This window comes from Capsicum annuum, chromosome 10 (genome assembly GCF_002878395.1).
Source record: "Capsicum annuum cultivar UCD-10X-F1 chromosome 10, UCD10Xv1.1, whole genome shotgun sequence".
Classification (NCBI taxonomy): Eukaryota; Viridiplantae; Streptophyta; class Magnoliopsida; order Solanales; family Solanaceae; genus Capsicum; species Capsicum annuum.
The window spans coordinates 93,849,949-93,864,680 of record NC_061120.1 but is presented as its reverse complement, the minus strand read 5'-3'; positions in this window follow the sequence as shown (position 1 = coordinate 93,864,680).

Sequence of the window (14,732 nt, the reverse complement as noted above, 5' to 3'; positions counted from 1 at the left end):
ATCTTTGCCTTAATAATCCTTCAAACTTATAGACTTACATAAGACAGGCATACAACAATCTTCCCCAACATGGAACATTTACTCTCTCCCATCTAAATAATTATTCATCATCACTATCTAGATATAAGGAAAGGTCACTGAATGGTTAGAACATGAGGACCTGAAGCATGAAAAAAATACTATGCATAACTTGGACACTTAACTGGGGCCTGAGAAATAGAGTATCCAGGACATGGATTCATTACAGAGATAAAAACTAAGGATATACATAACTTATTCTGAATTTCGTTGATCATTAAGAGTGTAACATGAGTATTGGAATGCAACATAATATAAAGCATGACTACATGAGTCATGAGCTACATGAGCTGAGTTTGGAGTTCATAAATTTCATGGAATATATTCATACAGATGAGAAAATTGGAACTCCTTATACTAGGAACTAGAAGTGTACAAGATTCTATGGAAAGTGCGTGAATTTAAGCTATGATCATGGAACTAACATGTAAGGCATGCGTAGATATTATGATAACTGAAATACAAATACTGAAATAAGAATCCGTTGGGCATCATCCTCCCTTACTACTATTCTATAATATACTTGTATCACTACTAGAATCTGAGAGCCTGACTTGGTTACTTATTCTATCATCTCCCCCTTAGCTTTAAGCCATCACTCTAAGTTTGCGAAACCCTTTTGATAAACTCTAAACCGAACTGCAAAAACTTTATTCTAAATATCAGAATATGACAATACTCATCAATAACAAATTCACCCTAAAATACTACACATGAAAGTGCGGAACCCATTGATAATACTTCTTTCTGAGATACAACTCTTAACTTTTTATAGCCAAAATAGTCATAAAAGAATAGCTTTAAACACTGCGCAACTTAGAATCTGCATGAGTATCATCATACACTGAGTTCACACTATCAAGAATTTCGAAACTAATTTTTATTAGACCAATCTTTAAATATTCAAACTTAGATTCTAACACTTAACATGGATATCCCCAATCTATTAATGAACTATACTAACTTCCTACATAGCCTACTAATATTAAATATGTAAATCATGCCCACATCATCATACTTAATTTTTAATAAATAAACTTAAATTCTTACATACACTATTTCAAGCCTTCTGGTTCACCTATAATACAACTAAACCCATGGATAAATAATCTACTAAATTCAGATAACACTATCCCCACTTTAGTACTACTAAACTTCTGAGTTCTGCTTCTAACTCTAGATCATATGCTATCACTGGATCCTGAGAAGGGATCTGGAGGTACATCTAACTTTGGTTTAGTGAATGAGTTTTCATGACCGTGAATGAAATATTTAAACTTTTGAACATAAGTGAACTGATGGGATACTTTTGAGATTCTATAAAATCCCATAAATGCCTACGGGGAATGTATGAGAAAGTTCTATCTGTAGGAATTTGAGCTTTACTCTTTTTGTTACCTTAAAAACAAGGCAGAGATGGCATGAATGAAGCAAAATGAAAATCTATATAAGTTTCTTAAAGAACTTTTCTACAGCATGATATGAAACATGAAAAAAGGAAAATATTTCTTAAATGCCAAGTAGCCTATCGAAGAAAAATACAAACTTATTCATATTGTTCCACAAGACTCTACTAGACATGGGCTTTGATACAAATTTTGCCACGACCATAGACTACACCTTAGTCGTAATACGGTGCTTGAAACCATAAGTGATCCAAAGCTAACCCATAAACTGGAACACTGTTGAGCAACTAATTTGTAATATATTAAAATATTTATTCTGCCAGGAGAAAATATAATCATGATAAAATTTAGGAAAAATATAATACTAATAGAATTAACAATCTAATAAAATTTAAGAGAGAACTAAAATTACAAGACTGACTTTGACTGACCTCTATGAAGCCTCTACTATACTGATAATAGATAGCTAGGACATGACTCCAACTACTACTAATCAATACAAAAGAATAATAAGGTAAAGTACATGAACAACATCTGACTGAAGTACCTGAAATAGGAGAACTCATCACCTGCTGTCTGGAAACTACAACTATTTGACCATGATGTATGGACTACAATGGGTACCTATATTATAAAACAATGTTCCCACATAGACATATATGTGGATCAGTACTTTGGGAATGTACTGAGTAAGTGTGGGTGAATGCAATAAGTAAAACTGATTTCATACATAATTGTAAAACATGCATGCTAAGTTTAAAAAGACCCAGCAGGAGGCTGAAATAAATTAAAAGCTGAAATATCTTAAAACATGCATCACAAATATAATCTGACAAGTTGGTGAATCATGCTCTTAGTTCCTTAAAACTTTACTTTTATAATATAAATAGAATTGAAACTGGAAAACAATAAAATATGGGTATTGTATGAATACTTGGTTTGAAACTAAGTGTTGGAAACTGTAATATATGAGAATGAAAGACTAAGTGTATATCTATATCTATTATGTTACTAAGATAAATTTGGATTCTGAAGGACTGAAAGTTGAACAACTGAATATCTGGAAGTCTTTACACTTTGTTAAGCGAACCTGAACAAAAATTACACTAAATACTAACTGAGACTATAGGAGGTATCATGTAACCAACGTGCCCCAATTTGAGCAAATCTGGGTCTAACCTATCACCCAGTTGGAAAGGTGTCAGTACTGTGCCATGGATTCTAACACTGGTTGACGATGTGGGTTCCACAAGGCTGATATCCTGAAGAAAGAGGGTGTCATTCCTAACTTATGGGGGACCCCTCAAAATCTATGGTGGCACCGTAGGTATAGAACTTTGGGACAACTACTAGTGTCTCATGCCTAAACTGATGGGAGAGACACCATCCCTATGTTCACTCGGTGCTAAGTCCTACTCCCAACTAAATGACACTGGAATGCTAACTGGTGCATGCATTGTTAACTAATAACTAATAATCTCAGGTCATGGTATCCTATAAATAATAGTGCATACAAATTCTGGTGTAATTAATAACATAAATTGATAATGCTCATCATGAATTTGGCTATTTGAGTATACAAATAAGATTCATGGATTATCTGTCTGAATACTTGAAAAAGTAAATTTATGTAAATCACATAAGTATCGGGTGTTCATAACCCACCAATATTGAATGAGTATAAAATAAAATATTAAAGCTTAAAACTTTGGGATTGAATCATGGTTCAAAGATTCAAAAGTATAGACATTTCATCAAACTCTTAGGAATCATGAACTTGAACATAGGAATGTCTTAAACATGGGAAGACAATAGGACAACATGGCTAAATTCAAAACTTGGAGATTCATCCTAAAATTAATTTAACATGGTATGGAAATTTCTACATTCAGACATGATATGAGTTATTCTACTCGAAAACACATGCAATCATAATTTGTAATTGAAATCAACAAGAGATTCATGAAGATAATTCAACTTGAAACATGTAAAACAAATAATTTAAAATCAAAAAGGGTTCTTAGGTTCCATGGGTGAAAGGGGACCTATAGATGAACTCCCACACACCTTAAACACTTAATCTTGAAAGAGAAACACCTATATTGATGATTTTTTTAAGGTTCTTGAATTAGGGAACTTGAATTCTTGGTTCCCTTGAAGAGAAAGTAATTGAATTAATGATCTTGGGGGATGAGAAGGGTTTCTTTAAGAGGAGAATTAAAGAAGACGGGTAAATAATACTCTAACTGGTGATATAAGTTTTGAAATACTTACTTGGATTGAGGGAAAAATATACAATTGTCCCTTAGGCATTTTAATCCGTAACTAGCCTGGAAATTGCTTGATCATCGTGATGTGGTGGATGTGCCATTGGGATTTGCACCGCAATGCAGAACTATCGCAATGTGCTAGAATCGTGATCCAAACATGAACCGATCCTCACCCAAAAACTCCAAAACGTCTCCAAGATATGCTCCTTACACCCCTAAATAAGAATTAACTCAAAAATCAACATCTCGGGGTCAGAAGACCAATTTAAAAATCCATGAAGTTAAGAGGCCTTAAAAATGATTAAGTCCCTAATACTTAGTGAAATTTTTAGGCTTTGAGCCTCTTATACATACAACTAGAAGCTGAACTGAGATAAGAGTATTACAGTTTATTATAGTTGTATATGGATTGACAAACCCCTTATGGATCGTACAACAGGACGCTTTAGCTCCATATTATTTGTATTTACTTTGTACATTTATGTGGTGTATTATTTTTCTTGATACGATACCTGTCTATGTGTATTTATTTCTTTGTATCCGTATGTCTATTACCCCATAAGATCTTAAGCTTAATTTAGTTGTAGTTGCCAGTCTAAGGAGTCTAAGGAGTCTAAGGCTAGAAATTTTTATGAAGTATTAAGGACTTAGTCATTTTCAAGACGTCCAAATATCCCTGACTTTTATTTTGGCCTTCCGGACGTCAAGACGTTGATTTTTGAGTTGATTCATGTTATGGGTTTTTAAAGGTACATCTCAGGGAAGTTTTGGGATTTTTAGATGGGCATAGGGGCGTGTTTGGGAAATTAAAGTAGAAGACTCCTAATTATAAGTCTGTGGCGCGGGGCTTGCTCTACCGAATTAGGTGTCGTGGTGTGGGGCTTGCGCCACCAAAATGAAGCCCACGGCACGGGGCTTGCTTCTTTGGATTTGGCATCATGGTGCACTAGTGATATTCCATCCAGCTTCTTAGTCTTTAAACTAAGGGGAATTTGATTCATTTCGCTCAACCTGATTCATCCTTAACACGATTGCGGTCTTCAAAATAAGCATTATTTGCCACTTTAATTCAAAATTACTCTCAAGAAACCCTCCTCTTCTCCCAAGAACAACATCCAAGCCCCTTTCATAAGAAATCATGAGTTCAAGCTTCCAAGTTCATGAAACTGTCAAGAAATCTTCAAGAAACTATCTATTGAGGTATGTGGATATTCATCAATGGGTCCCTCTCACCGATTGAGCTTAAAATCCCTATTTGAATTACAAGTATAAATATTATTCTTCTTCATGAAATAAACTATGAATTTCATGCTGAATCAATTAAAAGTTATGTCTACAAGTGTTTCCAAGTAAATTACGCTATTTCAAGTTTTGAATTGCAAGTTTCCATGTCATAGTCCATAGATTTCATGTTAAATCCCTGAATTAAGAATTGAGCCATGTAATCATGTTGTTTTATCATTTTTATGGTATTCCCATGTTCAAGTTCATGCTTACCACTTGTTTTGGTGAAATATTCAAGTTTTAGGTCTTTGAACGACGATGCCATATTACAGTTTTAAGCTTTGATATTGTATTTTATCATTATTCAGTGCTGGAGGGTTATGAACACCATATACCTATGTGTTTTACATAATTTCAAATTTTCAAGTAATACGTTAGCTAAGCCATTAAAATTATCATTATACTTGGATAATTATGATCATGATGAGCACTATTAGAAATATCGTCCAGTTAAACTTAGTTAAATTAGGTACTAGTGTCATTTTGTTGAGAGTAGGATTTAGCACTGAGAAAACCTTGGGGTGGGGTCTCACCCGCCATTTAGGAATGGGTCCTTAGTAGCAGCCCTTAAGTTCCAGAACTATATAGCCAGCATAAGATTATGAGATCTCACCTGCTAGTTTAAGACTGACACTCTTTTAGAGGTCACCCGTCAGTTTAGGACAAACCACCCCCATTACCAAATCCAATCTTCAGTCGCCTGCCTTGAGTTGGCTGAAATTCGAGCAAATAACAAGATAGTGTAACAGGTCACATGAAGACTCTGGGATAGGATTACATCCGTGACTGAACCAACTGAGACTAACCATCTCACACAAATCGGCCTACCGTACCAAATCACTCCAAAGGCCATAAACCAAGCTAGAACCGATTGAATTCTAATACATGATATAATTAATCCCAAAATAAAATAAGATGGAACAACCAACAATGTCGTCCAATGATGTTAACCTACCAACTTTTTCGAATTCCAAGGCCAACACCAATATCGATCCTGCCCATTCTAACCCATAGTAGTACCACAAAGCCTCTAACTAAAAGAGTAATAAAATATAATTGGGACATGCCCCCAACCATGGCCAAAACCAATATCCAAAATAAAATCAAAGTGTCTAGAAATATCCATAGCATGAAATGGAGCCTTTCAAAAGGATCGAAGCTTACCACTTCAGTCCAAATAGTGATCCCAGAGTCAATCACTATGTAGGAGGAGTAGAACAGGTGATTCCTACATAGTGTGGGTATACAACCGCCAGTAGACGGGTTAGCGGGTGAAGAATAATCTCCGAATAATAATAAAATAATGCCATTTATAAAACCAAGTAAATCTATTCATATGCACAAAACAATACACACATATATATCTAACCGTGCTGGGAATGGGGACCAGATTTAGCATGCCTTTAAAACCTTTACCGGGGCTATGTAGCTTTGCCGTCCTAAACCACCCACAAACTATATAGGTTCATCTCCAACTTCTAAAAGGGCCCCGTGAGTGAAGCCACACGACCAGGGAAGAAAACCTTAGATGACTAGTACATCCCCCAAAATATAGTGTGACATCATGCACACAGTCACTAAGACCAACCTCACATCGGCAAATATGAGTTTCCAGTATTGGTCTCCTCGGGACCTCCACCTTCCACGACTTTTCTACACATCCTGCCATTATTTCCTAATTAAAACCATTACCAAGAAACCAACCAATACATTTACCATTTATTATCCATGGCCATTTAGTAGTGGTATCATCATAGAGACCATACTTGCAAGTACTATCTATAACAAACCATATATTGGTTTAAGGGGACTTCCAAGTGCCCTTCAATTTACCATAACTAATCACTTGGGGATTGCATACACCCCACAAGCATAACCATTTATCCATTTACCATTCCAAACCATTTAAGTCATGCATGATTCCTTTACCAAGTTCTAAAACAAGAAAGAATTCCATTAAAATAATCAATACAATGAAAACATTCTTATAGGAATTTTGTCAAACACATTGGGGGATAATATGACCAAAACCAATTCCAATTACCATTAAACCATTCCTACGCAATCTAATTTTCCAAAACTACAATTAATGCAAATAAAGCATGATTAAAACCATGGAAAACCATAACCAACCACTTAATATCAAAACCCCTAATTCATATTTGTAAACCAAAATTATACAATAAATTAAGTTATGAAAACATTCCTAAAACCATGTATTTAGATAGAAGTAAAAATGAGGGAAAAGAAAATGCCTTAAACTAATATAATGATGGAAAGAAATCACCAACACAAGTCCCAAATAAATCCTCTAGTTGAAACCCTAACTTCCATTGCCCAATAGTTTTTTGGAGAATTATAGAATATTTTAGAAGAGATTCTTAGTGTTAATGAATGGAATAATAGGTTAAATAACCTCCCAAGTAGGCTAGAAGTCGTGGGACCTTATTAGGATAAGGGGAAAATTTCTAGATCACCCCACTTAAGTTGCACAAAATACTGTCCCAAGGGTACTACTGACCATCACAAGTCGTACCCTTAAATATAAGTGATACCCTCCATTCATTTCCTAGCTTCAAACTTAGGATCCAATGCTATCCAGAATAGGACTTCCCCAACTAAGTCTAATTCAAAGCATACAATTCGTACCTTTAATCCATATCCCTTGCAGATTTAATCCAAGGAAGATTTAAACATTGTCCACCATAAGAGTCCTGGGTACTACCCATACCTTGGCTTATGGCTCATGGTGAGCCACTCGTAGTTAGATCCAACCTAACTAACCAAGTCTAAGATTAAGTTAAGGAAAAAAATGATCATTGCCCACCAATATGACTCGTACCCCAAAGTTGTATCTATTACAGTAACCAAAATCCATCCCACCAACCAACACTAGTCAACATATGACTGCACCATACCATCCTTGCCCTAACATACGGCTCATGCCCTCGAGTCGTATTTTGTTCAGCAACCAAAATTTCAAGAGATTTTCTAAGGTCTAGAAACTAGGGTGATTCAATTTCCCCGACTAGGAACATTCATTCCCGAATGACGGATAAGGTAGGGGTAACCACACACATGAGTCATTTGCATTATCAAATATATTCCCAATCTTTAACAAAGTTTGAAAATAAAGAGGTAAAGATATTAATCTTTTCTTTAACAAACTTTGAAGATATGTTGAAGACACATACCTTCTGCATGAATCTTAGGAGTACAAAACAAATGCGAGCAGAAAACAAATACGGATATTTGGACATCATGTCCTCGTTCGCTTCCCATGTAACTTCTTCCAACTTATGGTTCCACCAAAGAACCTAAATCGAAGCCACATCCTTGGTCCGTAACTGACAAACATGCCTATCCAAGATTTTAACTGGGACTTCTTTAGAAGACAAAGATTCCGTGAGACCAAATCTTTCTAAAAGAACAACCAAAGAAGGATCATTAATGCACTTCCTCAACATCGAAATATGAAAGACTGGAAGAACTATGCTCAAGCTAGAAGGCAACTCCAGCTCATAAGCAACATTACTAATTCTCTACAAAACCTCATAAGGACCACCATACCAGGGATTGAGCATCCCCTTCTTACCAAACCGCACTACTCCCTTATCCGTACTCTCGAACTCTAAGTTCCTATGCCTAACATTTGCATAGGTCTTTTGCTGACTTTGGACAACCTTTAGCCTCTCCCGAATCACCTTAACCTTCTCCATAGCCTGGTAAACCAATTTGGGATCAAACATGGATACCTAACAAAGCTCAAACCAACCAATAAGAGATCTACACCTTCTACCATACAATGCCTCAAAAGGAGCCATACCAATACTAGAATGACAACTAGTGCTATAAGCAAACTCCACCAAAGGTAGATGCTCAACCCAATTGCCACCATAATCATTAAAAAAATCTGAAGCATATACTCTAATGTCTGAATAGTTCTCTCTGGCTGCCTATCCGTCAGTGAGTGGAAAGTAGTAACCTGAGTCACCGACCCTTTATTAATAAATCGCCAGAAGTGAGATGTAAATTGCGTGCTATGATCAGAAATAATTAAAATAGGCATCCCTGCATCTTCACAATATCCTGAAGATACAGCTTCGCATAATCTTCCATTGAGAAGGTAGTATACACTATCAAAAAGTGGGCAGACTTAGTCATCCAATCCACTATGACCCAAATTGAATCATATTGATTCTGGGACAAATAAATACGGGTAACAAAGTCCATATTGATCACTACCCATTTCCACTCGAGAAAATCAATTTCTTGATAGAACTCTCCTGACCTCATGTGTTCAACTTTTACCTATTGACACACCATGCACTTGGCCTCAAAATCAGCCACATCTATCTTCATGCCATTTCACCAATAGATATTTTTAAGATCATGAAACATCTTAGTCGAGCTGGGATGAACAAGATAGTGCGATTAATGCACCTTTGCAAAAATCCTTTGTCGTAAACCGTTCACATTAGGAACATACAACCTCCCTTGGTATCGCACAGTAGTGACACCACTGATCTCAAATACCCTTACCTTTTGCCTACTGATGTCACTCTTGATTTTTATTAGAATAGGATCTAAGACTTATTTCTCCGTAATTTCCGCACTAATAGATAATTGAACAACTTTTTACACTATCACACCTCCATCTTTGGAGTCCAAGAGGCAAACCTAAGATTAGCCAAGCGGTGAATATCCTTCACAAATTCCTATTTTCCTTCCTCCACATGAGCCAAAATCACCATAGATAACCTTCTATAAGCATCAGTAAATATGTTAGCTTTACCTAAGTGGTAGTGAAGACTCATATCGTAGTCCTTAAGAAGCTCTAGCCATCTCCTCTACTTGAGATTAAGCTCCTTCTCAGGGACACATATTTTAGACTCTTAAGATTAGAAAAGATATCCACGTTCACACCATACAACTAATGCTACCATATTTTTTTAAAAAAATACAGCCGCCAACAGCTCTAAATTATGAATAAGACAATTCCTCTTATGCACTTTCAACTGCCTAGAAGGATAGGAAATCACCTTACCATGCTGAATCAAATCATAACCTAGACCTACCCAAAATTAATCAAAATAGACCACGAAGCCCTCTTTGCCATTTGGCAAACTCAAATTTGAGCCAAAGTAAGATTATTTTTTAACTTCTCGAAACTTCTTTCACAAGTTTTCGACCAAGAAAATGTGACCTTCTTCTGAGTCAACATTATCAAAGGAGCATCTATAGATGAAAAACTTTCCACAATCTGCCTTTAAAACCCAGCAAAGCCCAAGAAGCTCTGAATAATGGATGGAGTCATTGGTCTAGGCAATCTTTTCACCACAACAACCTTTTGCGGATCCACCATGATCCCTTTACTAGAAATAATATGACTCAAGAAAGTTCCAGCGTTAAACCAAAACTCACATTTAGAGATCTTGTCATACAATTGTTGTTCTTTTATGGTCTACAGCATCACACAGAGGTGGTTGGCATAATTCACCTTAATCTTTGAATAAACTAGAATATTGTCAAAAAACACAAGAATGAAAAGATCCAAATACTAATGGAAAACCCTATTCATCAGATCCATAAATGCCGCGAAGCTTTAGTAAACCCAAATTACATTACCAAAAATTCAAAGTGCCCATACTGAGTATGAAAAGCCATCTTAAGGATATGCAACACCCTAATTTATAGCTGATGGTACCGAGATTGAAGATCTACCTTAGAAAAGAACTTGGCACATAGCAACTGATCAAAAAAATCATTTATCTTTTGAAGAGGATACTTGTTCTTGACCGTTAACTTGATGAACTGCCAATAGTCAATGCGCATCTGAAAGGAACCATCCCATTTTGCGCATAAAAGACACTGGAGCACCTTCCGGGGATATACTAGGATGAATAAACCCCTTATCTAGAAAATCCATGAGTTGTTCCTTGAGTTCCCTCAACTCAATTGGAGCTATCTATATGGAGGAATAGAAATCAATTAAGTATCTGGAACTAAGTCAATACCAAAATCTATTTACCTATCCAAAGAAACATCAGGAAGATCATCTAAACAAACCTCTGGAAACTCATTAACTACTAGAAGTCACTGAAAAAAAGGACCTTCCGAGTTAGAATCTTTAACCCAAACCACATGATAAAGACAACTTTTAGAGATTAACCTCTAAGCTTTATGATAAGAAATTAATCTCTCCTAGGAGACAAAGAACCACCCTCCTATTCTAGAACCAATTTTACTAGGGAACCTAAAAACAACCCTATGGGTCTGACAATCCAAGGACGTGTAACAAAAATGAAACCAATCCATACCCAGAACAATATTAAAGTCCACTATACCTAGCTCAAAAAAATCTACCAAGGTCTTCTTGCAACCAATAGATACTACACACCCCTATTGAATCTCTTAGCAAGAATTGAGTCACCTACTAGGGTAGAAATAGGAAAGGATCCAAAATAACTTCCGAATCAAAACCAAAGATACAACCACATGAGGTGTCACATAGAAGAGAGTTGACCCCATATCAAGCCAACAATATACATCACAAGAGAAACTATATAACATATTAGTAATGATATCAGGTGATGCCTCAGATTCCTATTGGGACACCAAAATATACAACCTGTTCCAACCAACACTAGAACTAGAAGCTATAACAGAAGTAGATGTAATACCACAAGGTGAAAGAGCAGAAGATGAAACCATATGAATCTTATTCTCCCTGTAGCAACCTTATTAACCGAACAATCCTTGAGTTGATGACCTGCCTGGCCACATTTAAAGCATTTGTACCTTTTCTATTTGCAATAACCATGATGAGGAAAACCATAGAACCGATATGGAGGGCATGAAAAAAATGATTGACCTTCACTTGCCTAAGATTGGGCAACCAGTGCCTAAAAATTGTCACCACCTTGATGATGCCTATCTCTAACCTGGCAAGAAGAACTAGAAAAAGAGTTGGAACCAGAACTCCCTCACTTTTTTTTTGCCATTTGCCGCCATCCTGACCACCCTAAGACTGAGCACCTCCCTAGTTAAAAAAACTGATCTTCTTACCTTATCTGTCCCTTAACTCCACCTGTTTTCTTTTCTCATCCTCTACCTACTATATATATGAAAAGTCAACCTAGATATCTCTATATCATTAATTAGTAAGGCGGTCTTGCTCTCAAAAATTAGATCTTGATTCAACCCAGAAGTAAACTTTCTTGTTCTTTCCTATATGTCAGCAACTAAATCAAGAGCATACCTTGAAAATTGGTGAAACTTCAAGGCATATTTGTTGATAGATATCCTCTCCTACTTGAGGTTCACAAACTCCTCTGTCTTTGCTTCCCTCAACTCTTAGGGAAAGAATTGATCTAAAAAGTCCTTAGAAAAGTGTCCTATAAGATCGATTCTTCAATATCACCACTATCCCTATCCGAATCTTCATACCACTGATATTCGACATCATTGAGTTGATAAGCTACAAAGTTTACCCTCTCCTCATTGGTAGCCTACATCACACAAAATATCTTTTCCATTTCATCCATGAAGTCCTGTGGATCATCCTCTACCTTCATTCTAGAAAAAATGGGAGAACCCATCTTCATATATTGGCCAACCCTTGGGGCCTCAGCAGACAAAGTACCAATTATACCCCACTAAGCCTGAGCATCGACCATCTAAGAAATAATATAAATAGACTGAAGGAATTTTTCATTAGTTACCTTGCCTTGAGGAGGACTAGCAGCAATCGGTGGAACTCCAGCACTATTACGAATAGGACTGTGAGATCTAAGTTAAACCCCAAAAGTAGGATGCACCCCTTAAACATTACCCCAGAGGGGATGCAAGAATTTTCTTGTGTTCCAGATCTACGAGGCATGATCTGAAAGATGAACAAATAAGGATTACAGAAGATTCTAGGACTGAGACTCTATGCTTGAAAATTTAATACCAAGAAAGAGAGACACTCCTAAATGCCTTGTAGCATATACCTTATGAGTGTGACACGCTACACACACTTAAAAGAGACTCGACTCGACATGGCTTTATAGACTCCTAATTGAACATGAAACTAGGCTCTAATACTAACTTGACATGACCTACCCAAGGTCCTTGTCATAATGGGAATCAAAAGTTTGACCAGAACCAGAGACTACCCCTATTACCTAAACTAATCTCTAGCCACCTTCCCTGAGTTGGTTAAAGTTTAAGCATATAACAAGATTGTATAACAACTAAAGTGAAGAGTCTAAGATAGGATCCCAATCATGAACAACCCAACCGATTCTAACCATCCCACACCAACTGCCCACTATAATAAATGATACCAAAGTCTATAAACTAGGACAGAACTGAACAAATTGTAAAACATGAGACAATTAATCCCAAAATAAAATATGATGAACAACCAACAATATTGTCCAATGATGTCAGCCTACTATCCTAAATAAAATCAATCTATCTAGAAATATCCATAACATGAAATAGAGCCTTTCGAATAGATGAAAGCTTACTACTTCAGTCTAAATACTGATCCCCAAGTTAATTACTATGTAAGAGGAGTAGAGCGGCTAGTTCCTACATAACGTTGGCAGACAACTGCCAGTAAATGGGTTAGTGGGTGAATTCTATCATGATCTCAGGATAAGGATAAAATAAGGCACATATATGCACATACATATATATATATATATATAACCATGCCAGGAAAGGGGATTGGGTTTAGCATGACTTTAAAACCTTTACCTGGGTTATGTAGCTTTGTTGTCCTAAATAACTCATGGGTTATAAAGATTCAGCTCCCCCTCCTAAAAGGGACCCAGTGAGTGAAGATACACGACTAGGAAAGAAAACCTTGGATGACTAGTATATCCATCCAAATATTATGTGACATCATGCACACAGTTAGCAAGACCAACCTCACACCGGCAAATATGAGTTTCTAGTTTTGTTCCCCTCGGGACCTCTATCTTCCCTGACTTTTCTACGTATCCCGCCATTATTTCTAAATTTAAACCATTACCAAGAAACCATCCAATCCATTTACCATTTATTAACCATAGCCAACCATATATATGTTTAAGAGGACTTCCAAGTGCCCTTCCATTTAACATATCAAAGCACTTAGGGGATTTTATGTACCCCATAAGAATAACCATTTAGTCATTTACCTTTCTAAGCCATTTAAACCAGGCATAATTCCTTTAACAAGTTTTAAAACAAGAAAGAGTTCTATTAAAATACACAATGCAACAAAAATATGCTTATAGTCATTTTGTCAAACATAGTAGGGCATAATATGATTAAAAGCAATTATGATTACCGCTAAACCATTCCTATTTAATCAAATTATCCAAAACTATCATTAATACAAATAAAGCATAATTAAAACCATGGAAAATAGTAACCAACCATTTAATATTAAAACCCCTAATTCATATTTGAAAACCAAAATTATACAATCAATAAAGTTATAAAACATTCATAAAACCATTCTTTTAGATAAAAGAAGATGATGGCAAGAAATCACCAAGAAAAGCCCCAAATCAATCCACTAGTTGAAACCCTAACTTCTCTTACCAAAAAGCTTTTGAGAGAATTATAGTATTTTAGAAGAGTTTTCAAGTTTAATGAATAGAATAATATGGTAAATAACCTCTCATGTAGGTTAGAAGTCGTGGGACCTTATTAG